The sequence below is a fragment of the Crassostrea angulata genome, chromosome 7 (assembly GCF_025612915.1).
Source record: "Crassostrea angulata isolate pt1a10 chromosome 7, ASM2561291v2, whole genome shotgun sequence".
Taxonomy (NCBI): domain Eukaryota; kingdom Metazoa; phylum Mollusca; class Bivalvia; order Ostreida; family Ostreidae; genus Magallana; species Magallana angulata.
In genome coordinates this window covers 11,709,525-11,734,885 of record NC_069117.1, presented here as the reverse complement: position 1 = coordinate 11,734,885, position 25,361 = coordinate 11,709,525, and the positions used below count along the sequence as shown (strand labels likewise).

Below are 25,361 nucleotides of genomic sequence, written 5' to 3'. Positions count from 1 at the left end.
ATTTATATCACACCCCTCTCCGGCAATTTTCGGATGTTATATCACACCCCTTTCCGTTAATCATCGGGGACGTTTACGCATTATAAATCGCGAAGCGGTTTATAAAAAAGCGTAAACTGTTTCAAACCAGTTTATATCGTATAAATCTAATAAATATTGAATTCATTGCTTAATATGTTTTACGGCGCGACTGTTGGGGCGAGCGCAGCGTGTAATCAAACAATGAACTATGATAAATTAATAAAAATAAAATTAACAACATAAATAAATTTGATTGCAAAATAAAATATAACAATATTTTTCCGTAAATTTACATTATTCATAGTTTATAAGATTTGTTATTTATTTATTTATAAGTAGATACAATGTTGTTGAATAATAAAGATTTAAATATAAATGTTCATTGCACTCCATCTCCTCTTTTATAGTGATTGTATCGTTCGTCAGTTCATCCCCCTTTTTGCAGTAGACATTTTTTCTTAAACTTACATACAAAAATTGACTTATCATAGAGACCCCCCCCCCCCCAATATTAATTTTTTTTCAATTTACAAATATAAATTCAACTTATCATAGAGTTGCCCCCTACACTTTAAAATTTTTTTTTTTAAATTTACGCTTAAAAAAAATTGCTTATTATAGTATACAAAAAAATGGAGTTGCCCCCCCCCCCCCCACCTTGGAATTGGGAGCAATGTAATAAATGGAAGTGAAGATAAAGAAACCATTAAACTGCTTAAGAGCTGAAGGATTAAAATTTTCATGATTTTGAGAATTATCCTTTTTTCCTTTTTGCTTGTAAATATTTTTTGGATGAGGCTCCCAGCCACCCAACCACCCCCTCCCTTTTAAGAAAAACGATGCTACGTGCACTTTCGTGGAAATTAACGTTACAGTAATTATAGTGAATAAAATAAATGTTAGCATTCATCCAAATGAGTGCAAGTTACAACTGATTCCTATCTGAAGAAATTTCCTCATTCTTAAACTTTGCAAGATTTTGAGAGGATTTTCAGCAGATTTACAATAACTTCAGTGAGAGTAATTTCTCCTTTTTATGAGAAATAAAAGTACTTAAAAAGCATGATGTTCTTAAAATTACACATCTTATATGCTTCTCAAAAGTTTTACTTCGATTCTCGCGAAAACGTGAGGTTGAAACCATTGGTACTATGAATTGTAGGTCAAAATTTACTGACGCCGAAAACATTTATCGGATCAATGTGTAAACCTTTGTGACGTCACTCGATTATTTTTGATTGAGTGTACTGAGGTGAACTTTCGAGGTAACATTAACTATATCATTGTATGTCGTATGCATCGTTATTGTTTTTATTGTCTTGCTGGTTCTCGTGAAAAGTGATAAAAATTGCCATGATTACATGGAACTACTGAGACGATACAATGCATTACTGGTCCGATTTACTGACGCCCAAAAAATCCGTTGAATGAATGTGTAACTAGTCCGAATGTTCTATTCACACACGCCCTGCCGGTAGAGCTCGCTTCGCGTCGGTGCTGCGCGCCGGCGAGCTGCGCTCACTATAATTTATTTTTTAATCTCTTAAAGAGGTTCGATCCTCTGATTTTGGGTTGCCATTTTGGGTCACCTCTAGTCTTGAAATTCTGTGTCATATATGACTTCTACTTGTAAATTCCTTTTTTACAATGCCAAATAAACTAAACTGAATAAAATAGTGAAGGAACTATTCCATATTAAGAGAGTATAGTAAGGGACTATATTTTGTGGCGGAAGGTTTTTAAGAAGAAAATGTACATTTTTCATAACTCAGTTGTTTTAGAGTACCGTAATTTTAGCTTTCTTATTTTCCGTGCAGACCCAATGTTCAGATAGTTTATGCATTTGGATATCTTCATGTTGCAATTGTTTCAAAAAACAAATTTCAAAAATATTTCAATATATCTATCGACATAAATTGGCATGTGTAAGTGATATTTCGTATAAGTAAAGATAAAATCAACTCCAATTTTCCCCTAAAATATGCTTATATCATGCCATATCTCAAAATTTACATTATAGACCCATACTTTTGGTTTTATTTTCTGAATATTTAAGGTTTTTTTTAACAAGTCTGTCATAATTTGAGAAAAAGTTTGAGACTTTTAAATTATTTAATTGCAGGTTGAATCGTTTATGAATAAAAATAGTATTTTTTCAGTGCAAAAAGGTCAAAAAATCAATAAGGTTAAGAAATCGCAAACTTTTTCATTATGATGATTTTAATTTTATTCTAAATAATGTAAATTTGTATTTGATATCATGGTTCATTTCGATAAAAAATTATAGAGGGAAAAGCGATTTATATGCAATTTGCACTTTCAGTGCAGAAAGGTCATATTAAATACACCGTAGCACCGAAAAGAGCATATAGACCCCAAAATTTTGTTTTGAATTTTGGTTTAGATATGTGTGTAGATGTTAAAAAAATACCTTAGAAAAAAACTAAGAGACTTGATCGCAGGATCAAAGTCCTTAAAATGATATAAAATTGTACAAAATTCAAACGTAACGGAAGGTGGATTGATGCGTTTTTGACGTTAGTCTTACTATGACGTAGGTAACATTTTTTATACAATATGAAATTATTTTTTAGCCAATCAGAAAGCGCGTTACAACTAGAATTAATTTATACCAATTAAACCCTTAACGGTAACTGCGGGACTGCTCTTTTGCAGGGCAAAATGACATAATTTGGTGAAATATGACGTATTATTAGACACTGTTTCAGCTTTAGATAAAAACACGTCTATATTGAAAATTTGAGCGTAATCGACCAAGTAATCTCCGAGAAATCGTCTGCACAAAATCGGTAAGAAAAAAAAAGAATAATAAGAAATGTGAAAAAGAAACAAAAGAAGACGGAAGACCCTAATAAATTGCAGGGGTCACTTCAGATGCAATGCTTGATCTCTATTATCAAGGATGCTAAAAATATATCTTAGTTATTAATGGTCCTAACTTCACCAAACTTGAATGGATAGTGAGTCTTATGATACTGATGCACTTTACAGACATGGATGCTGAATCTGAGCCATAGGTATCGGATGCTTGAGGAGGTTAAGGTCCGACGATTATTTCTAGTTTGCCTGGGAAATTGGGGGGGGGGGGGGTGGAGGCATATTTTTGTTATTTTTAAATTGGTATTTAAAGAAATTTGAATTTTACAGGGGGCGGACCCCCTACCCCCCCCCCCCCCCTAGATCCGCGCATGAAGAAAAATTTCGGGCACAATATTTAAAAGAAAAAATATGATTCAGCATTATTGCATTATGTCATTAATATGTTAAGTATTAATTCGCGCGCTCTCGCGGGTTATCATCTAGTACAATAATAAATAACATTTGTAATTGATTAAAATTAGATATGATTAAAACTAAAATACCTTGTATTTTATTTTAAGCTTTAGATAATTTATATTAAACACCACATATTTTTTCTTATTAGAAATATTCACTAGATATACGAATAAAAATCATCATACGATTGTTGAGAATTCGCTATATGAAAATCTGCACATTCAGACAGAGCAATTGCGATTAAAGAAAATTAATTGCAGCTTCTCCGTATCGACTTATAGTGGGAAATATTAAAGGGACTTAGACACGATTTGACTTAAAATGTTCAGATTTTATTTTTCCATTTTCAATGTTTATACTGATAAATATTGAAGTTTTTAATGCTATGGGAAAATTTTAAAGTCAAATATCAAGTTATTAGCAAGATACAGAGTTCATAGTTCTTTGTTTTGGAAACAGAGCTCAAATATTGTCATTTTTACATATGTATTGTATTAGTGTAAGTCTCAATCAAATGTATCTTTCTTTTGTTGATAATAGTATTTATTAAGATATTGAGTTAGTTTAAATTGTTTTTTTACATGTCATTTTGTCTAAGAAATGGTATTTCTCTATATAACATTTTTGTAAACAACTATAAGACTCGAGCTTTGTTTACATAACAACTAATATTTACATCTGTATATCGCTTGTAACTTGACTTTAACATTCAATATTTTGGTCAATCATTTAAAATGCTCCAGTAAATCATTTTATACATAAAAATTAAAAATGAAATTTTTTATCTCAAATCGTGTCCAATTCCCTTTAATGGATATGCAAATTTACTGATACACCTTGCTATAGTAACTGTGACGTTGGGTGTTTTTTAGTCCCAAAAAAAAAAATCACGGGAAAAGCAAGCGTTCTTTCAAATTCAGCAATTGAATTAATTTGTTATTTAATCAGCAAGTTGCCGAACAATCACAGAATTCAACTACTGTTTATGTTCTTACTAGGAAATGAGACACGATTGACCTTACCGAGAAAATTTGAGTTGTTTAGCAGACGAAATCTCATTGTTAGATTGTGTTTCAAGTGTCATTTAAAAGAGCGTTTAAATGATTCCCATGAAAAATTGTTTGAAAAATGTTTTATCAATTTGTTGAAAGATTTATTGGAAACTTTAACTTTTAAATTTCCCTCAATAATGAGGCGTTTTTGTAAAAATTCTTTGCTTTAATGTTTTGATGTCAATTGCATGTATCATGATAGTATCCAGTATATACCTATTTATATAATAGTGTTGTGTTGTGCGTGTACTATGCCTAAATAGTAGTCAGGGTTTGATACATGGTGCACGAGCCGGAGGCGAGTGCACTATGTATCAAACCCTGACTACTATTTAGGCATAGTACATGCACAACACAACACTATTGTTATTATTATGCCGAGTTTTGTATATACTGACGTGCTTTGCTATAAGTAGCTGTGACGTTTGAGTGTTGTCATGTCCTAGCGTTTGTTCTTTCAAATTAATCAATTGATTTGATTAATTATTTAACGCACAAGTTGTTGTACAATAAAATTCAACAAAGGTTTATGTTCTTTTTAAGAAAATGAGAGACGTTTCACCTTACCGAGAAAAATCGAAATTTTTTCTTGTACATTGTTTATCAAGCGTCATTTAAAAAAGCGTTTTTCCGATTCTCATGTAGAATTTCTTTGAAATTTGTTCAAAAGTTTATCAAAACTTTGACTTATAAAATTACCGTCAATAATGAGGTGCTTTTGGAAAGATTGATAATTTTAATTGCTTTATGTCAATCGTATTTTTCTACGTTATATAAATATAAATACCGCCAATTACATCATCGGCTAATGTAGCGTAACGGTAACGCGTTGGGCTTCTAAACAAAATAATTTTAGGGTCGAAACCCGCTGTCGGCGCTACTAAGATTTTCGTTGAAAACATTTGCCGTGCTCTATTTCGGCATAGTATGCTTACGCTATATAAACCCCTTGTATACTATGCGAAAATAGAAGAGTATTGAATATATAGCGACAAACTGACAGGAGGCATAATAATATATCATAATATCATATAATCATTTATAATAATATATGTATGTGATAACCGTTTTGTTTAAATGCCTGGTACGGATTTCTGTATGGCATCAGGAGGTTATAGAGTAAGATGTGTTTACTTAATAAGTTTGTAGTACTTAGGTGACCGTTAAAGTCTGTTGGCTTCTTGTTTGGCAGTATAAAATTATTAACTTAATAAATGCCAAATATATATTGTTAGTCTTATCGTGAATGCATATGAAATATTGTTCAAATTTTATTTTAAAGTCTGAAAGAAGCAGCAAAACTACAGAAAGAGAATGATACCAAAGAGATAGAAAGGTTGGAATTTGAAATTGAAGGTCTTGAAGACCTAAACACCAGGTAAAATAAGTTAGAGTTGTTATTTTAACCAATAAATGCAGCTTGACTTAATTTACAGATATGCTTGGTTTTCATCTGAACGAGTTCTAATACATGTTACCTGCTTATAATTTAAATTTCTTAGCTTTTGCAAGCAATCCCGTTGAAATAAAATTGCGATTTGATTAAAAAAAACATTAAAAAATTAACTATGCATAGTTATAACACTGTCGACGAGGTTGAAATCTTGATTTCAGTTTATGTAGTTTTGTTTGAACAATTTTGAAGCGCGAATCATTTTATGTTGCGAGCTTTATGGCATTCGACAATAACTGTGTTATATTTTTTAAAATATATCAAGCAGCAACAATTTTACAATGATCATAATCTTTGAAAAAGAACCAACATATCAAATCACCGGAAGTAATGTTATACTATACGATAGATATGCGTTTTGGAAATATGGCTTAGACCATTTAAGAAAATAATTTTTACTACAAATACCGCCGTATGTATACATCTGAACTAATTTACCATTTATGGTACAAACAAATATTCCAAATAAGTTTAAAAACTTAAATGAGAGTATGTTTATGGGATAATTTGAAATGAAGTATAGCGCCCTTTCCCACTAATATGCTCACTCCTGTGTTTTTGGTATTGAGTTTGTAAAGGTATAGTTGACCTGTGATTTCTTTTATGAATTCAGGAAATCAGGATCGGTAAATGAACATACAAAGCTGGATATTAAACAAATTACCCATCCAATCTACCATAACCATTTTATATTTCGTGTTTTGAACATTAAGTGTTAAATAATGAGAAAAAAATCATCCTAAATAAAAATATAATAGCTTTCAAATCTAAATTTATTCTTTTATTTTTATGCTAAACTCTTCGTCTCAAGGCATTCAATGTAGTCTAAAATTCAGCCATTCAATGCATGTAATAATTTAAAAGTGCAAGAATGTTTTGAAAAACAAAACTTTAATTGAGAATTTCTTTAATTCCTCTTTACGCCGAAAACGAAATAAAATATTCATTGATAACGTGCATGGCAAGATCTTTAGAACGAATTTCTTTGTTTAAAGTGGTTCAGTGTACTCAAAATGTATTTTTTTTTTTTATCAATTTTCATCAATTGTCTATATGTCTTGCACAAAATCTTATGATATCATTAATATCGATCAAAGCATGTTTTTGGTAGTTATATCAATATCATGTAATAAAACTAAATTATAGACAGTGTCGTATACTAGGTATGATATACCGCTTTTATGAGAAGTTTTAGATTATCGGCCATCAGAGTTTATAATATTTTTAAAAGGTCTTTACAGCCTTTGCACACCTCCTTTATTCAGCGTCTTCCAAGCGGCATATAAACCATTTAAGTATCGCAGTCAATGGCTATCAAATTACCACGGCATTTGCAAAAGTCGCACATACATATTTTTGTGGACGTATAAACAATTTTCGTCAACGATCGTGTCCCCGTTTCCCTTGCATCACGTACATGAACATTTGCATGTTCCACCGGTCCAACTCGCATCTATAATCAGTTAATAACGAATCTCGCTGCACATTGAAGAATATTACAAGCCATCACATGTTTTTCCCTTTTATCCAATTCAGCCTTTTTAGATTATAACTTTCATCTCTCTTTAATCCTTTAAATTCAGCTTAGTAACTCAGTATCAACTGAAGGCGCATTCATTTTTAATGTTTTTGCTGTTATTGGTGTGTGTTCCTATACGCACCGCTTTAATTACATTATTTACAATTTTGATAAATGGCACTCTAAATTTTATGATATGCATTATAAAATAGTAATAAATGAATTTAATAATTTTTATTTTGATCGACGTATCAAAGAAAAAAAAATTGACCGGAAAACTTCATCGATGCGAGCTACAAATTATTAAATTCATTTCTTAAAACAAAGAATTTCTTTAAAGGCAAACACATATAAGATTTTTCATATTGCATCTTAATAATCGGACCATTTTGTGTTTTCTCGTGATTCAAATTTCAAACAGCAATATCAACATGCACTGCAGCTATGCATATTCGTACTTTAGAATTAAAAGGAACATTTAAAATCATTTGTTTAATAATTATTATTTCATACTTACATTTCATATTTAGAAATAAAAAAGAGTTGGAAGCTATCAAAAAACAACTAGAAGAGAAAGAAATGGCTAACGCAAGACTTGAAAATAACGAACGGTAGTGTACAATTTTATACATTATTTATTTGTCCTACGACAATTATGTTGACTATAGGAAATGATAAAAAAGTAAAGATGACATCAATATTAAGTGTATATGGTTACTTTTTATCAATTCATCTATATGTAAGACGCAAACTAAAGTGTACTGTTTTGAACAGTGATGTAGTTTTAGCTAATTAGTTACTTGGGACACAGTAGAGCTAATATTGTAAAGTTGTACTATGGATTAAACGATCATTATTTTGCAAATCCAGATAACACCATATGTATTTCACTCGTGTTCATTGTAGGAAATTAACCGAAAACCTCCGTTATAGTGAAGATATGGTAAATCAATTGGGAGCGCAAATTCAGGCTTTGATGTATGACAATAAGCAGGTTAAGACCCACCTTGAAATGCAAAGGAATTCAATCGACAAATTACAGAAAAGTTTGTCTGATGAGAAGAAAGCAAAAGAACATGCTTTAAACAGGTGATGTATTTTATGTATTTTTCTAGGGCAAAACCTTTTAAGATATATATATATATATATATATATATATATATATATATATATATATATATATATATATATATATATATATATATATATTCTGCGTTAATTTTTAAGATAACTTTTTATATTATAAAAAATTTAAAAAATGTTACAAAAACATCGAAAATTTTAAACAATATATTGGTAAACCACGATTGATTAATAGATTGAGTGCTGCCGCTGCACACAGACTTCGGGACCAAAATCCTGGAATTACAGACCTGAGCGATCCAAACCGTCCCTTAAAGTTAGCAGAGAAAGTTTCTGAGCTGTATGACAACGAATGGACCAATGCCATGGAAAACCTTGAAAAGCTTGATATCGAGGAGGAAAAAGGAATCAAGATTTTGTTGAAAATAATCAAAGTGAGTTAATGTGCATTATTGACACTAAAAATGATGGTATTAAACATGTTTTTTTCCTACAAATTAACTTTTGTATCAAGAAAATTATATCATGATATAAATTGAGAAAATTTGAATAAAAAATCCAACTGTATATATGTCATGGTTTTTTTTCTTTTGTTAAGAAACAATGCTTAATCATTAAAATGCCCCTGTGTTAGCATAGATCATATACTATCCTGTCCAAGGTGATCATTTCATTCTTTTTAAACAATTTTGAACAAAAATAAACATACATACATCTGTAAAATAAGTACAACTGAAATCAATATTATGAAAAAAAAATCTAAGATTCCTGAAATGTCATCTCTTTGTGTACGGTGAAATTGACAAAAACAAAGCCGGATTCCTTACGGAGATTCAAAATTAGAAAACCAATGGAGGTTCTCGAAAATACTTTTTTGACGTTATTAACCGCGTACTTTTATATGCCCTAGACTTTTTTGCTCTCCTGGAGGATACCCGAATTGCAGCATTTCTTTAAGCTGTTAAAACTACATGTACGGTGTGCAAAATTATATCAAATATGGTAATTTTACTTACAGAATGTGTTTGACACATGCGTGGAGTTTGGCGATACACATCTTGAATCCTTTCCTGACTTGCTAGCCCTACCTCCAGTTATTTTTGAACTACAAAAGGAGCGAGTGGTGATTGATTATACTTTTTAATAGCACTCATCCTCTGAATTATTTTATTCGTATTGGTTTCTATAATAAATGCCAATCTAGAACAAATATAATGTCTTAATGTTTTGTCTGCATGTATCGTTTTTTGCATTAAAGCTTAGTGTCAAAGAGATGTCCTCTGAAATGCTGAAACCAATGAAGGATTATCGGAAATCGAATGCAGAACACGCTATATCTCGATTGCAAAAGGTATGTTTAGGCATAGCGGATTATTTTAACCATTAAATGAAATCTACCCAAATATGCATGTTAAAAATTGAATTGGAACGAACCTCCGTCTCTTTGAGCTTGAGTGGATTCATCAATATTTCTTGATTACCATTTTTTAAGCTCACCTGAGCTAAAAGCTCAAGTTAGTTATTCTGATCACATTTTGTCCGTCGTCCGTCTGTCCGTCTGTCTGTCTGTCCATCCGTCTGTGAACTTTTTACATTTTGAACTTCTTCTCTAAAACCGCTTATCCAATTTCAACCAAATTTGGCACAAAGCATTCTTATGGGAAAGCGAATATAAATTGCAGAAATGAAAGACCGATCTTTATTCAAAGCGGAGAAAACCTCGAAACTGTAGAAAAAGGGGGGGGGGGGGTGCATTTTTAAAAATCTTCTTCTCAAGAACTACTGAGTCAAATTCAACGTTATTTAGCATAAATCATCCTTATGGGAAGGAAAATTTAAATTGCAAAAACTAAGGGCTAATTCTGTTTCAAATTTGAGTAATTTACAAAAATAATAATAACACAGGGAGAATGGGGGTTAATCAATTTAGCTTCGGACTCGGTATTTTATATATCAAAACCCAGTTTAGAGGACCAGTCTATATTAGAATCAGCCATCTTGAGCGAAGATAAATTTTGCTTGTTGTGCAACAGTTTACGTTCGAAGGGAATATTTGAAACATCAAAAATATATTTGTGCTGTTTATGTGAAGTAAATTGAGGAAAAATATTTCAATGCGTTGTCATTTTTATTTGTGACGGTGGTTTTAGTTTGTTTTGTTTTTCGTTAAGCATGTTTAATTTCTCTACATTATGCCCCCCTTCGAAGATGGAGGGCATATTGCTTTGCTGCTGTGTGTCGGTCGGTCGGTCGGTCGGTCTGTCGGTCGGTCCACCAACAGTTTCCGCTCATTTTCTTTGCAGAGGATGAACATATTGAAATGAAATTTGGTATACAGGTTTGTCATGATAATATCTAGGTCAAGTTCGATATTGGGTACGATCGAGCAATTTTCGACAGAGTTATGGCCCTTGGACGTAGAAAAAATTCGAGTTATTTTGCAGTTTCCGCTCATTTTCTTCGCAGAGGATGAACATATTGATATGAAATTTGGTATACAGGTTAATCATGATAATATCTAGGTCAAGTTTGATATTGGGTACGATCGAGCAATTTACGACAGAGTTATGCCCCTTGGACTAAGAAAAATTCCAAATATTTGCAGTTTATGTTCATTTTCTTTGTGGATGTTCCAAGGGAGGGGGGGGGGGGCATAAGTGTTTCACAAACATCTCATGTTTAACTTGAGAGGAACCATCGTCTTTATTTTAGAATTTAACATTTTTACGCGTAGACCGGTAAATCAGACAGCTGATTGTTTACATATACCTGCGTTTTAAACCGATGCACTAACAACATATTATAAAATACTATTCATTATGTTGGTACATGTAATTCGGTACGATCTCCACGTAATGGTTGATTAATGCAACATGTTTTATAAAGATACCCAGCAATTTCAATCTAAACGGATATTATTTTCGCTGTTAGATATATATAAGTATATATATGATGAAAAATAAATTGTGTTTTTACTTTGTTTTAGTGCATTTTTCTCTTGTTTTAATTGTTTACAAATTTCTATTTCTATTACTATTTCTATACTAACCTGAGAGTCAAGCTTCGAGTTATAAGCAAGATAGAGAGCTTTGCGCTCAGTGCTACTGTATGTTTGTACACAAAGCTGAGGTCATGCCTTAGTTCGTTTATATTCTAAAGCAATATGAGCAAATAAAGGGAACTGGAAGTTAACCGTGAATAACAACTTGCATATGATCTTATTTTCGGTAAAAATGGTATTCCATAAAGGTAAATATGAGAAAGATTAAATGTATGCAAAAATAAGTGTAAAATTTAGAGTTAAGTTTTTAGTTAATCTACCGAGGGGCCATATGGCACAATATCCTATGAACGCCCATAAAAAGCCAGTGTTTCTCAGGTGAGCGATGTGGCCCATTGGGCCTATAGTTTAAGTTCATAATTTAAGTGCTATATTTTATATATATTAAAAACCATTTGCCACGTAAAACAACAATATTTTTCAATATATGCCTTAAAACCGTAAATTGTAAAACGCAGTAATCCGTTTAAATCTTCTAAAATTTGAAGTAAAACATATTGCATTCTTATAACCATTCTGTTTTGAAATATACCAATATTAGACTTCAGTTTTATATCAATTTAGGAATAATGATTTTCACTATTTGATGTATATGTGATATAGCTAAAATGAGGGGGTTTTTTTTTTGAGGTGGGGGGGGTTGTTGGAGTTGGAAAATACACGGCCCTTACCCATTACACACAACGAAATTAATACATTCTTTTGAAATCGTATAATGAAGTAATAATGCAAACCTCATTGTGGATTATGGTATGATGACACATTTTTACAAAACTACTAAAAATTTGGTGTCCTCATCTTAATTTTTAAAAAAGCTACGGGAAAAGACATTTTGTGGCGTCTTAATTCCATTGCAATTTAAATAAGTTATAAGAAAATCATTTTGAAATTAGGTAAAATATGACAGAGACTGTACCTGCTCCTTAACATATCAATGAAACTGTTATTTTAACAAATTTCACGAAAATTGGTGCTCTTGAATATAAATGAAATCAGAGTGGTTTATTTATAGGTTGATTGTAGCAGGGTTTTTTTATCATTGTAGTATATTGCAACTAAAAGAAAACCGATATTGCATATCAAGCAAAAGGTTTATGAATCTTGCAAAGAATACATTGAAAAATGCGTAGAGCTTTGCTGGATGATGCGCATTCAAGATCCCCCAATCTACATGGAAGCCGATTACCAAGCAAATTCGGCTTTTGACTCAAATAAAATGCGATCATACACAAAAGCTGGGAAACTGGTACATTTTGTGGTATGGCCAACATTCTTTCTACATAAAGATGGGCCACTATTGGCTAAAGGGGTCGTTCAAGGCAGCAAATTGGAAATAGCTGGAGAGGAATCGACTTTTTTGAGTGAAGACGACAGCGACGACGAACAAGAGTTTGTTGATGCCAGCGACAATGAAATTAAATCGGATGGTATTTCAGATGATATGCAGGCTAATCAAGGTAATGCCAACAAGTTAACCTATGACGCCAACAAATCACCTATTGAAGCCGAACGTCTAGAAAACGATGGCAAAAGAGAGAATAATAACAGTCCTGATGATAACAAATCTAATCCAGAAAAAAACGAGCTACCCAACGACAACATCAACGCATCCATCGGTATTAAACGCTCAGACGACGTCGGTAATGGAGAGGGTGATGATGTTCCAGATGGTAAAAAACCTGATCTTGACAAAGGCATGCAAAACAACACGTCTTGTGTGACCGAATGTTCAGAAAATGAAGAAAAAGATGTTTCTCGTAATAGCGATGAAAAAGGAGCTGAAAGTGACAAAAGAGCGACAGATAATCAATCGTTCACGAATGATCAAGAAATAGATTCCTAGGGGTATTGGCTGTTAACAAATTCAATCAAAAGTTTGATATAACATTTTACAATATATCGATGACTATACAATATATTATTGCATCAACCACTGTTAAAAATATTCTTTTCTTTTTTCCTATAGGAAAATCATATATATACCTATATGTTTTGGAGTGACAGTAGAAAAACTGTTCAAAACAGACTAGTGGAGTGAACTAATTTTGAACTTTACCAATGGATGACGCTTATTGAATTTATGTATCTATAGAAGAAATTGCATAAAGATATTGCTTTTTTGGTATTTACTTAGATATAATTATTAATGAATAATTTGCATTCGTATATTCATTGCTTATTTTACATATTGATTTTTAAATGGTTGTAATACAGTATGCATTCCTTTCAATCATATCAATCATATACATGTATATTTTATCCGTCTGTGTTTTAATTGAATGATACTGATTTGATATAAATACGTATTAACATTAATACAGATTGTTAGTTATTGATGAAGAAATATCAATTTTAACTTAATACAGTTTTTAATATGTGCATAGAAAAATTTTAAAATCATAAATTAAAACCAGTCATCATAATACTCAAAATAAAAAGGTTTAATCAAAGAAGGCACATTAACCTGTGAAATTTGAGTTTCAGTCATCGAGTTATAATCGAGATACAGAGCGTAAAAAATTATCAAGCTGATTCTATGTAATGGTAAACGTAATACATACAGACTTAGAATACTGTGCCTGATAAGTATGCTAGTGTCAAGGTGGCAGATTTGTACCCGCTTAAGATGTAGATTTGTAAAAATCCATATATACTAAATGATAGATTATTGATAAGAGAGTAACCATTTGATTTAATTCAGTATATCTTACATGGCAGTTGAGATATTTACCTTAAAAATTTAATGCCTTAAAGAAAAATAATAATTCCCTTAAGAGAAATAATTTTCCTACAAGAATTATGAAAAATCCTGTGGTTTTTTAATTTCATTAAGAAAGATAATGTTCCTGAAGGGAAAAAATCATATTGGATTTCAAACCCTTGCAAAGTTTTGTTCAAATCCTATAGGAATTTATATTCCGTTAAATCCTGTAGGATAATCTTAATATCCTATAGAAAAAAATTTCCTACGGGAATTTATTTTTTAAATTAAAGGTAAATGTATCGCAGGTGAGATACATCACTTACAAAAGTGGTTATAATCTTTTTAAGGAATGGTGTATTATACGATAAAACATGCACGATGCACCTTAGACGGATACAATTATGCCACCTTGACACTGGCACAATTATCAAGCATAGTTTTTAGACATCCAGATAAATATGTTTATATCACAATTTTCTTACAATGACTAAGGTATAAAGAATCATTCTTTGAGTATTATGAGGTGATAATTTCGATCGAGGCATGATCAAATTCAAAAGAATTTCAAAAAGAAAAGAAATAAAGCCGGAAGGCTTTATGATAGATTTGAGCACGAGCCGACCGTAATAACTACCTCAAAATATTTTAAGAATGATTTCTTATTTTTTGTATTTATTTTAATTTCCATCATTGTATGATTAAATATTGGAATACAAATAAGCAAATTCCGCTTGCGCCCCAATTATAAGTCAATTGAATTTAAACACTGTGCTGGATAATAATGCCAGTGCAAATGTGTAATTTTTGCACCCTAAGCTGCATATATCGAAAAATTCAAATGTGCCATATGATAGACCATTGCTTAAAGAGTTTACAACCTCCTTTGTTATCACTGTATATCACTTGTCAGGTGTAATATTTACCTTTCAAACATAAATTCCTAAAGGAAAATAATTTTTCCCCATGGGAAAAAGGATGTTTCCTCCAAGAAATTTCAAATTTCCTATCGAAATACAAGGATTTCCTAAAGGAATTTCAATTCCAATAGGATTATATTAAAAAAAGATCAAATATGTGTCTGTTCCTTTGTTCACCCATTTAATAAAAAAAGACTCGGAGAGTACGTGTAGAACAAAGAAACGCACCATTTTATATAGATCTTTTCTCGTTCTTACGAGATATATTCTCGTTATAATGAAATAATAAACTCTTATAACGAGATCTTTTCTCGGTATCACGAGATCTTTTTTCGTAATAATGAGATAATGAATTCGTAATAACGAGGTTTTTTTTCCTCATCATTACGATATCTTTTCTTTTTTTTTCTTTTTTTTTTAGTGTTGGCTTATTCGTCTTTCATAGAATTGCCTTTTGCCATTTTTCGTTTTCTGCTGTTTAAACTCATGCAAACCGAAAGTACAAATTGTTTTTCGCCTTGTAATGGCGAATCAAAAATCCTACAAGGAATTGGAACACTGTGATAGTCCTTCAAAGACGTTAAAAAGGTAAGGAAACCTAATATTCCTTTTTGGTCGTATTACCTATTTGTACAAAGAATAAGGTGAAATCATGTATAAATCACATATTTTACAGTATCCTTTTAGTGTCATTAAACATTTAAATTATATTGTATTATATATGCCGTATTTATTGGATGTTTTTCAAGCCATATAAGTTCAAAACATTCTACAAAATATACAATTTAGTTCGACTGTAAATTAATTTCTTTATCTCCAGATAAGACACCCCTGCGAATGTTATTATCGATTAAAGAACAGGGGCGTACAAGGCTTGTAAATTAAACCCCCCACTCGAAGCAATGAAGGCGAAAGAATTTCAATTCTAGTTAGAATATTAATTTTTGACTTGTGTGTATCGTTTTCATTATAAATTTCACGATGGAAGTCAATATTGTGATTTCATTCTATTAACACGACAGGTATAGGTTTCCAAATAAAGCTGCGCACCGGTTTTTTTCCTAAATCTTAGACCATTCACTGTTCTTAATTGCAAAATTAGGTATGAATGGGTCCTGACTCCATCCTAAAAAAAAGTACTTTTATTTAAAGAATAAGTTTATATTGATTTTTATTATTGATTTATTAAAATGGAGTCTAGACCCATTATGGGTCAAATTTGTGATTTTCACCATAAACGTTTTACTTTATTAATCATTGTCAAAGAGTTAAATTTATTTACACTTACTCTAATGTGTCAACGTAGCTCATTGTAATAGGCGGAGGCGGAGGCTCGTAGTCCATCCTCCTCCATGGATAGGGTGTTCGAATCGTATTGACGGCGTTTTATTTTTAATTTATTTGCTTTTAAGGTCAGACGACACGTTCCTCGAGAATCTTTTTTGTATCTCCTCGTAATAAAGACTTCCAATAAAAAATATTAATTTTATAATTATTTTAAAAAATGATTAAAATTTAATTGGCTGTTGTTATGTGTCTTGATGGCCGAGTGGTTAGAACCGTGGTTGCTCACTGCCAGAAGCGTATAGGTTCAGACCCGGCCGAGATAGAGTTCCAATATAGTGAATTTTGCTGTGCTGTATATGTATTTATTTTTATATCAGCAATTCAAATGTATTTTCAAGAAGATTATCTAGGAAATTGCATACTCTAGTATTTTGCAGAAATGCCCGGTAAGGTACCCTAATTTTTTGCAAGAAAGCTTGTCAAAATAGTAGTAAACCATCAACAAATTCCTGGAAAAAGTTATATAAACTATATATATATAGGAACGTGTCGTCTGACCTTAAGTAAAATATGTTTTGCTTTTTTCTTGGATTATTATGAAAAAAATCTAATACCATTTATATAATGCCAACAATTACGTTATGTTCATAATCTGTACACACAATGTCGAATAAAAATAGCGCTAGCACAGATACGAGATCATACTATAATGCTAAGAAAGCATCAAATAAAACAAAGGAGACAAGTAACAAGTGCATGAATTATTCTATATTATGTATTTGTAAGAGAATGCAGTTCTTTATTATACATGTAAATGTGCCGATGCACAGTTTCAAATGTAAAGATTTTTTGTATGTTCATATGCCATTTCAAAATCCTGGGTACGCGGGATTTGTCAGGCCTTGTACGCTCTTGTCCTTTCACACTATGCGGTTTTATTTGACCCTTTCAGTATTGCAGTGAAAATCGTGCCTCGTGTTTGTAGTCTATTTCCTAGAATCTAGGTACTTGTTGTCAAATACATTATAAGATCTTTACGTTTTTTAAACTTTATCTTCATTAGTTGGTGGATAAAATGAGTTCTAGAAATAAATATGACAATAGAAAATATAGATTTTATTTCTGTTGTTGCAACAAATAACGTGCTTAGTAGCGATCCCCCTAAGGATTAATTCTCGATCCGCGCCTGACCTAACAATAGCATCAATAGTGAAACAAACTATACTTTTTTATGCAGAATGTTCCTTGAAAATGGCTGGATATACTAAGTTTTAATACAAAACAGACAACCATTCATTTTTTAAAAAGCATGGTATTGCACATCAAAAGCATCAAACATGGCTATGATTATATAAAGCAACCTAATGTTTATATCTTCAACCACGTGTAGAGTGGTTGAACACGAACGATAACTCTGTTCTTAAAATCATCGTTTAGTTTAAATAACCGCAAGATGATGAAATAAAACATATATATTTTAATAGATTTTCATGTTTTAACATAAATCTAAATAGGATATGAAATGAAAAATGACCAGTACTTACGTATTTTGAGAATATTATCCGAACACGTATACTTCCGCTCTAAATTTTACAGGAACTGGACGAATCTCGGGGAAATTTCGTGAACTTTCATTCCAGCACCTCTTGATTTATTACATACTTAGCAGCAATAAAGAAATCAATCCCAACACATTCGCAGGGGTGTAAGAGAGTGAACGCCATTGTAAATACTCATCGTCACGTGATCTCGCAAGCTAATTTTAGTACTTTAAAGCTGACATGAATTCATAAAAACATTTGGTAGCCATATTAGTATTGATCGCTCAGCTACTTCCACTGGGATATTTATACCGGTTGAGAAAGTAACAGTCGGTTGCTTTCCAATGGAGGCATTCAGGGTGCACGGACTTCTAAATGCCTGAACTACACATTGTTGTAAAATGTTTGTAACAATGAATATACGAAGCTGCAATAAATAAAACACAAAATATATTTTTCTTTTAAAGAATTTTTATGGTATCCGTAAAATTTTGCACAAATAGTGCTGCCTTTTCTTCGCATGCACATCGAACACACGTGTCGCTCATACAGGGTGCATAACGTCTGCATTTTTTTTTTGTAAACCCAGCGACATTATATTCAACACAGAAGTAAATAATAGGAAATTCAAGAAAGTAACAAAGTAACATCGTTTCCATCAATTTCCACAAAAACGCACCGTTTCTAAAATCCATGCGATCATTGACATTGCTCGATCTGCCACAATATGTGGTTTGCGCATGTGCGATGTTATAACCTACACAGGAAAATTGTCTACTATTATCGAGGATTTTTGAAGTATGTGTGCCTGGATTTCTGTGTGTCTTGTTTCGTCGTTCATTGGATATTCCTTGCCAGTGCAGTAGTTGTCATATTGTTTTTTGTTTAAAACGGGTTTCTACAAGTCTTTTCGGCCAAAGTAACGTGTTCAGGCGTATGTAATACATGTACTTGAATGCAGTGAATATATGAATAGTGCTCTCGGCCTTATATAAGGGGTCTGTAGCGATGAGTAGAACAATATAAATCGACAACTATTAAGGCGTTAGTCGGACATAATGCGTATTTATGAATTCATGTCAGCTTTAACAAAATGTAGACGAGAAAGCGTGATCGGCATGTTATTAGCTGGCTTAAGCATTCAGAAATAAAACAAAATTGAAAAAACAGAGATAAGAGGAAAAACTGTTGACGTATATCGATAAATTTTCTTTGTCTCACGGTCAGACGACAACTTACTTATATAATAATGATTTTTTTTCAAAATTTCCAAGGCCTGATAATAAACCAAATAAAATTTCTAATATTTATTATCATTTTTAAAATGACTAAAATTTCAAAAATATATATAATTATATTCATGCCAAAATATTTTATATCAGCAATTCAAGTGCATGTATTTTCAAAACGATTATATAGGAAATTGCATACTCTAGTATCTTGCATAAATGTTTGGTAAGGTACCCTAATTTTTTTGGCAAGAAAGCTTGTCAAAGTACATATGTAGTAGTAAATTAATAAAAATAATTCTGGTAAAAGTTATATTTAAAGTTATGGAACGTGTCGTCTAACCTTAAATTGATGATACTTTGACAGATATAAATTGAAGTCTGATATTTCAAATGTGAAATGTTTTGGGTCGAGTTCTATATTATCTGCATCCTAAAAGAAGTATTTTCATAAGATTTAATTTTGTAATTCAAACTTTTCCATCAGGAAGGTGCAAAATTTTACATTTGAAAATATTATTTCAATGTACTAGTATTGAAAAATATTCCAAGACCTATAAAACGTCTATATTTTATATATATTTGGTTCAAAAAAGAAATGACGGCAATTTAAAACGTTTACCGGGATATGAACTTGGTTGGTCACGTGATCAAATCCTGTGAAGCCGAAGGGCTTCTCAGAAGATTTGATGACCTATCAATCATATCCCGGTACACGTTTTAACTTGCCGTTCGTTTCTTTTTTGAACCAAATATCTATAAAATATAGTAGTTTTATAGTATTATAAATATATTATATTGTATTATATTTATAGTAGTATTATTGCTGTTTATTACTTATATTTACATTGAAAAGGGCAAATTTTTCAGAATTGTTAAAATAATCGAGATTTTATGTTAACTATAATCTACGCAACAAGCGATAAGCGCATGCTTTTATCACTGTGACGTCATGAAAAAGTTAATACAGAATTAAACGTTTTCTCTATTCTACAGATCCATATAAGGAAGCATATTTGTAAATGTAAATATATAAATTTAAAAAAACAACAACAAAAAAAAACTGTGTCGTTGCCTCCACTATATAAGAAAAAAGAAAAAAACGTTCTATAAAGGAATATCGAAGGAAACAATTCTTTTAAAACCACAGTGCTATAGTTTAAGATTTTGCTATTCAACTGTACTAATACATAACAAGTATTCTATTCATAAGAGTTTTGTTCAACCATGCTCATTTACAATTAAAAAGTACTTGGGTACATAAGGTCTGCAAATGCTATTATTAAAACATTGTGTGCAATCGATCCAAAATTCATTATGTCAAAATGAAAATAAATGTGGTTATTTCTATCAGAAAACGAAAAGTACTAGTATTATCATAAGAATTACTTAATCCATGGGCTTTTTTGTTTAAATATTACAGTGAGAAAACTGTAGAAGATGCCCTAACAACCATACAAAACCAGGTTCAGTTGCTGAGACTACAGGAAACCCAAAGTCAAAAAATCATCCAGGATCTTCAGACAACCGTTGATCAATTGCAGAAAAAACTATCTAGAGAAACAACGGCTAGGGAGGACGCCCTAAAAGATAAAAAAGCAGCTGTAGCAAGGTAAGTTTATGGTTCCATGGATGCGTTTCGTGTAATATGTATAGATTATGCCACAATCGCTAAAGATTAATATATATTTTTACAAAACACGATGGTATCCTTTTTAGCTCACCTGAACCGAAGGTTCAAGTGAGCTTTTCTGATCATCCGTTGTCCGTCGTCCGTCCGTCCGTCTGTCCGTCTGTAAAATTTTCACATTTTCGACTTCTTCTCAAAAACCACTGGACCAAGTTTTACCAAATATGGTACAAAGCATCCTAATGGATAGGGGGTTATAAGTTGTTAAAATAAAGGGCACAGCCCTTTTAAAAAGGGAAATAATTGCGAAACAGTGAGTATAGGGTGCGTGTCTTTAAAAATCTTATTCTCAAGAACCACTACACCTGAAATGCCAATTTTTACAAAAAAGTTTGTATATATTTAGTGAAGATTTTAAATTGTAAAAATCGTGATTTTCGGACCAAAACTGGGGCCCCAGGCGGGGTTCAAAGTTTAACATAGAAATACACAGGAAAAATGTTTACATGACTTTTGTTCCATTTATTCAAATACATTGTGCACCAAAAAAACCAACTTCGTCTCCCTGATTATTGACAACTCATTGCATAAGTATATAAGGTTGTTTTATCAAGAAATGACGGATGAATACGATAAAAATAAAAATTCACTAAATATTATTTACGTTAATCGCTTAGATGTAATTTGGATACCGTGCCCGATAAAAATAAAAAATTAGATGTAAATTTATTTGTTATCGGGCACGGTCTCCAAAATAAATGTAAGCGATAAATTTATCTTGTGATTTTGTTGCAATATTGCAGCTAATTTGGTTGAGCATTTTAGATAGGGCAGATCAAACGCACGTGGTGTGGATTTAATTGTAAACAACCATACCATAGATAATCTTGTTTCACATGAGAATTAGATTTTAAATAAGCATGTTTTATTATAATTAGGGAAATACTGTTAATATGTGTTATCCTCGTATACAAATGATGAACCCATGAAATTTGTTCAAAGACTGTTTAAAGCAGAAAGAATATAATTTATTTTTGAACTTTGAATTTTTTTCGATTTTTGTAACCATGATGAGTTATGATTCATTGTATTACAAATGCATCACTTCGTATTTTATAAGGAAATATACTGAGTATACAATCACATGGTGATGTTAAAATTGCGTATAAAAACATAGTTGCATATTGTGGTTTTTATGGACTTTTGTACGTACGACCTAACTCAGACAGTGCGTGCACGGATCTCTATCTTGCGGGATCCCTGGTCGAGGACGGAAGTGTCCCGGTGCATGGCGAGGGCTATTGTGAACTTTTGTTGATGAACCCATGTTTTATGTGTATTTGTATGTTGTCTGCTTGGCAATAAAAATTATAATATTTACGAATTTAGTTACACAAACCATTTTATTTTTGATATAATTTGATATACGACTATTGGTACAGAACTTTAAAATAATGATACCTATATTTAAGAAAATTTCAGCTCGAGGCTTTTGTGGGCGTTCCGGCCTTTGATATGTATAGTGAAGATTCTAAATTGTAGAAATCGTGACCCTCGGACCAAAACTGGAGTCCCAGGTAGGGTTCAAAGTTTAACATAGAACTACATAGGAAAAATGTGTAAGAATTGTCTTCTCAAGAACTATTGCACCAAAAATGCCAATATTTCCACAAAAGGTTGTATATATAGTGAAGATTCTACATTGTAAAAATCGTGATCCCTGGACAAAAATCGGGGCCCCAGTAGGGGTTTAAAATTTAACATATAAAGGAACATGTTATAAAATCTTCTTCTCAAGAACTATAATGCAACAGTTTGGGATATTACTATGCATATATGTACACCCTTAAATAATGTAGATTGAATTTGTAAAAATTGTGACTCCTGGACAAATACTGGGGCTCCAAGAGGGGTGAAAAATTTAAACATTTTAAAAAATATAAAGGAAACGTTTAAAAATGTTCTTCTCAAGAACTACAATGTTATAGTTTGTGAAATTACTATGCATGCATCCCTGGCTAATGTAGATTCTTAATTGGTAAAATCGTGACCCCCGGACTAATACTGGGGCCCCAAGAGGGGATCAAAGTTTATTATAGAAATATAAAGGTAACATGTTAAAAAATCCTCTTCTCGAGAACTACAATGCTTCAATTTGTGTGATTACTTTCATGCATACAACCTTGGATAATGTAGGTTCGATAGTTTTAAAATAGTGACCCCTGGACTAATACTGGGGACCCAAGATGGGTTAAAAGCTAAATGTAGAAGTATATGGAAAATCTTCATCTCGAGAACAACAATGCTTCAATTTTTGTCAAATAACTACTAAGCATCCTCAAATAGTGTACATTCGAAATTATAAAAGCCGTGACCATCGATCTAATACTGGAGCACCAAGAGGTGTTCAAGTTTAACATAGAAATATAGAGGGAAAATGTTTAAAAATCTTTTTCTAGAGAACTATAATGCTTCAGCGTGTGAGATTACTATGCAAGCATCCTTAAATAATGTAGATTCCAAATTAATAAAGCTTTGGCACTGGACTAATACTGGGACCCCAAGAGGGGTTCACAGTTTAACATAGAAAGATATATTGAAAATGCTTTTAAAAAGTTTTTCTCGAGAACTATTATGCTACAGTTTGTGAGATTATTTTGCAATGATCCTCAAATTGTGTAAAATCTAATGAAGTGGAACCAAGAGTTATCTTTCTTGATGTTGTTCTGTACAGTCTGAGAGTATTCCTCTTAATGTGGAACGCTTTCACGTTCAGTTTTTCATGCTGTGTACGTGAGGTCCCGCCGCAGTGCTACACATTTTCATTCCTATGTTACTATTTATGTTGTTAAAGCCAATCATAAACCTCGGACCAATACTGGGGCCACAGAAAGGGGTTCAATGATTAAAATAGAAAAAGCATATGCCACGAAATAGAATGTTACAATGAACTGCTGTTCAGGTGAGCAATGTGGCCCATGGGGCTCTTATCTTTAAAACACAGATAGACTTATTTCAGCGTTTTTAACATAAAGAAGACATTTTAGAAGAAAAAACGAAACAAAAACTAGAATATATTCATTGGAGATAATTGAATAAACGATTTTTAAGATATCTCTTTTTTCTACAATTACCTTTTATAGAATTTCAATAATGTTAAGATCGCATAAATTATAGATATGATGTGTGACATGTTCATTGGTTGATATTTTAAGGACGATATGTCATTGAAATGTTCCTAGGCTGATACAAATAGCCTGTTATGACATCGAATGATTGAACATATTTTATTGTAATAAATTGTAACAATTTATTGGACACAAAATGTTAAATCTAATTTTCCCTCTCCCTACGTGTATAACAGCGAATTCAACAAACTCTACGTTTCACCGTGTATATATATATATATATATATATATATATATATATATATATATATATATATATATATATAAATATATATATATATATATATATATATATATATATATATATATAAAATTTGAAAAATGAAAGACAACACAGAGTAAAACGTTTTACACTGTGTTGTCTTTCATTTTTCAAATTTTCTATATATAAAACCGGACACTGCGATATTTTTTGGATTTAACTATATATATATATATATATATATATATATATATATATATATATATATATATATATATATATATATATATATATATATATATAATATATATATATATATATATATATATACACACAATAGAATTTGACCCGTGCCTGCACGGGTTAACATTGCATATGGTATCGGGCATGTACAAAATAGATACATCGAAACACCGTATATTGTTGACATTTGCACAAACAAACTTCAAAGCCTACAATAATGCTATTAATTTTACTACACTCTGCTGAGTTGGAATAATCTAACTGTGTCTCGGGAAAAGCCATCACCACAGTTGAAATGCCTCCCATTTACCCGTAGTGTAACAGAAAATTGCAGAATCGCTCCAAAACGATTTTGGAGAAAATTGATAAAGTTGCATTGAAAATAACAGTCAAATTGTTCGCAACAAACCATTTTGAAGCTGTAAATACCTTTCTTTAAAAAGATTAATTCCAAAATTGCAGAATTCAACATATTTCAACAACGTTTTTTACACACCATGTTGACATTCGAAACTCTCGGAATTTCTAATAGTAAATGCACTGTGTCAGAGTTATCTCCCGTATTTTCTTTGATGAACAGAAAAATGTCCAATGGAAATTTACACGCATTTGTTTTATCGTTTCCAAGTTTATCCATGCAAATGTGATATTGTGGAAAAAGAGCCTCCCGTGATTTAGCGTGAATGTTATGCGCATGGGCAAGATTGTAAAATCAAAAAAACTTAGATGATTTCCGGAATTTTTTGAGGAATTTTCGTTGATTATTAATTAACAAAGTTTGATTGAGAAAAAATAAAAACAAATTGGTTATTTTCGAGTACCAATGTTGTAATGTTGTTTAAAATAATTATATAAAACAAAAGACAGTACTCTTCCAATGTTTCGGTATTAAAGCACAAACATTCGAGTCTATTATTTTAATATAGTAGTATAG

At 31.6% G+C, this 25,361-nt stretch overlaps 1 pseudogene; it reads left to right on the top strand.

Moving 5' to 3' along the window:
- The first annotated feature begins 15,618 nt into the window (after positions 1-15,618).
- Positions 15,619-25,361, top strand: part of LOC128156245 (uncharacterized) — a 41,553-nt pseudogene continuing 31,810 nt past the window's right edge.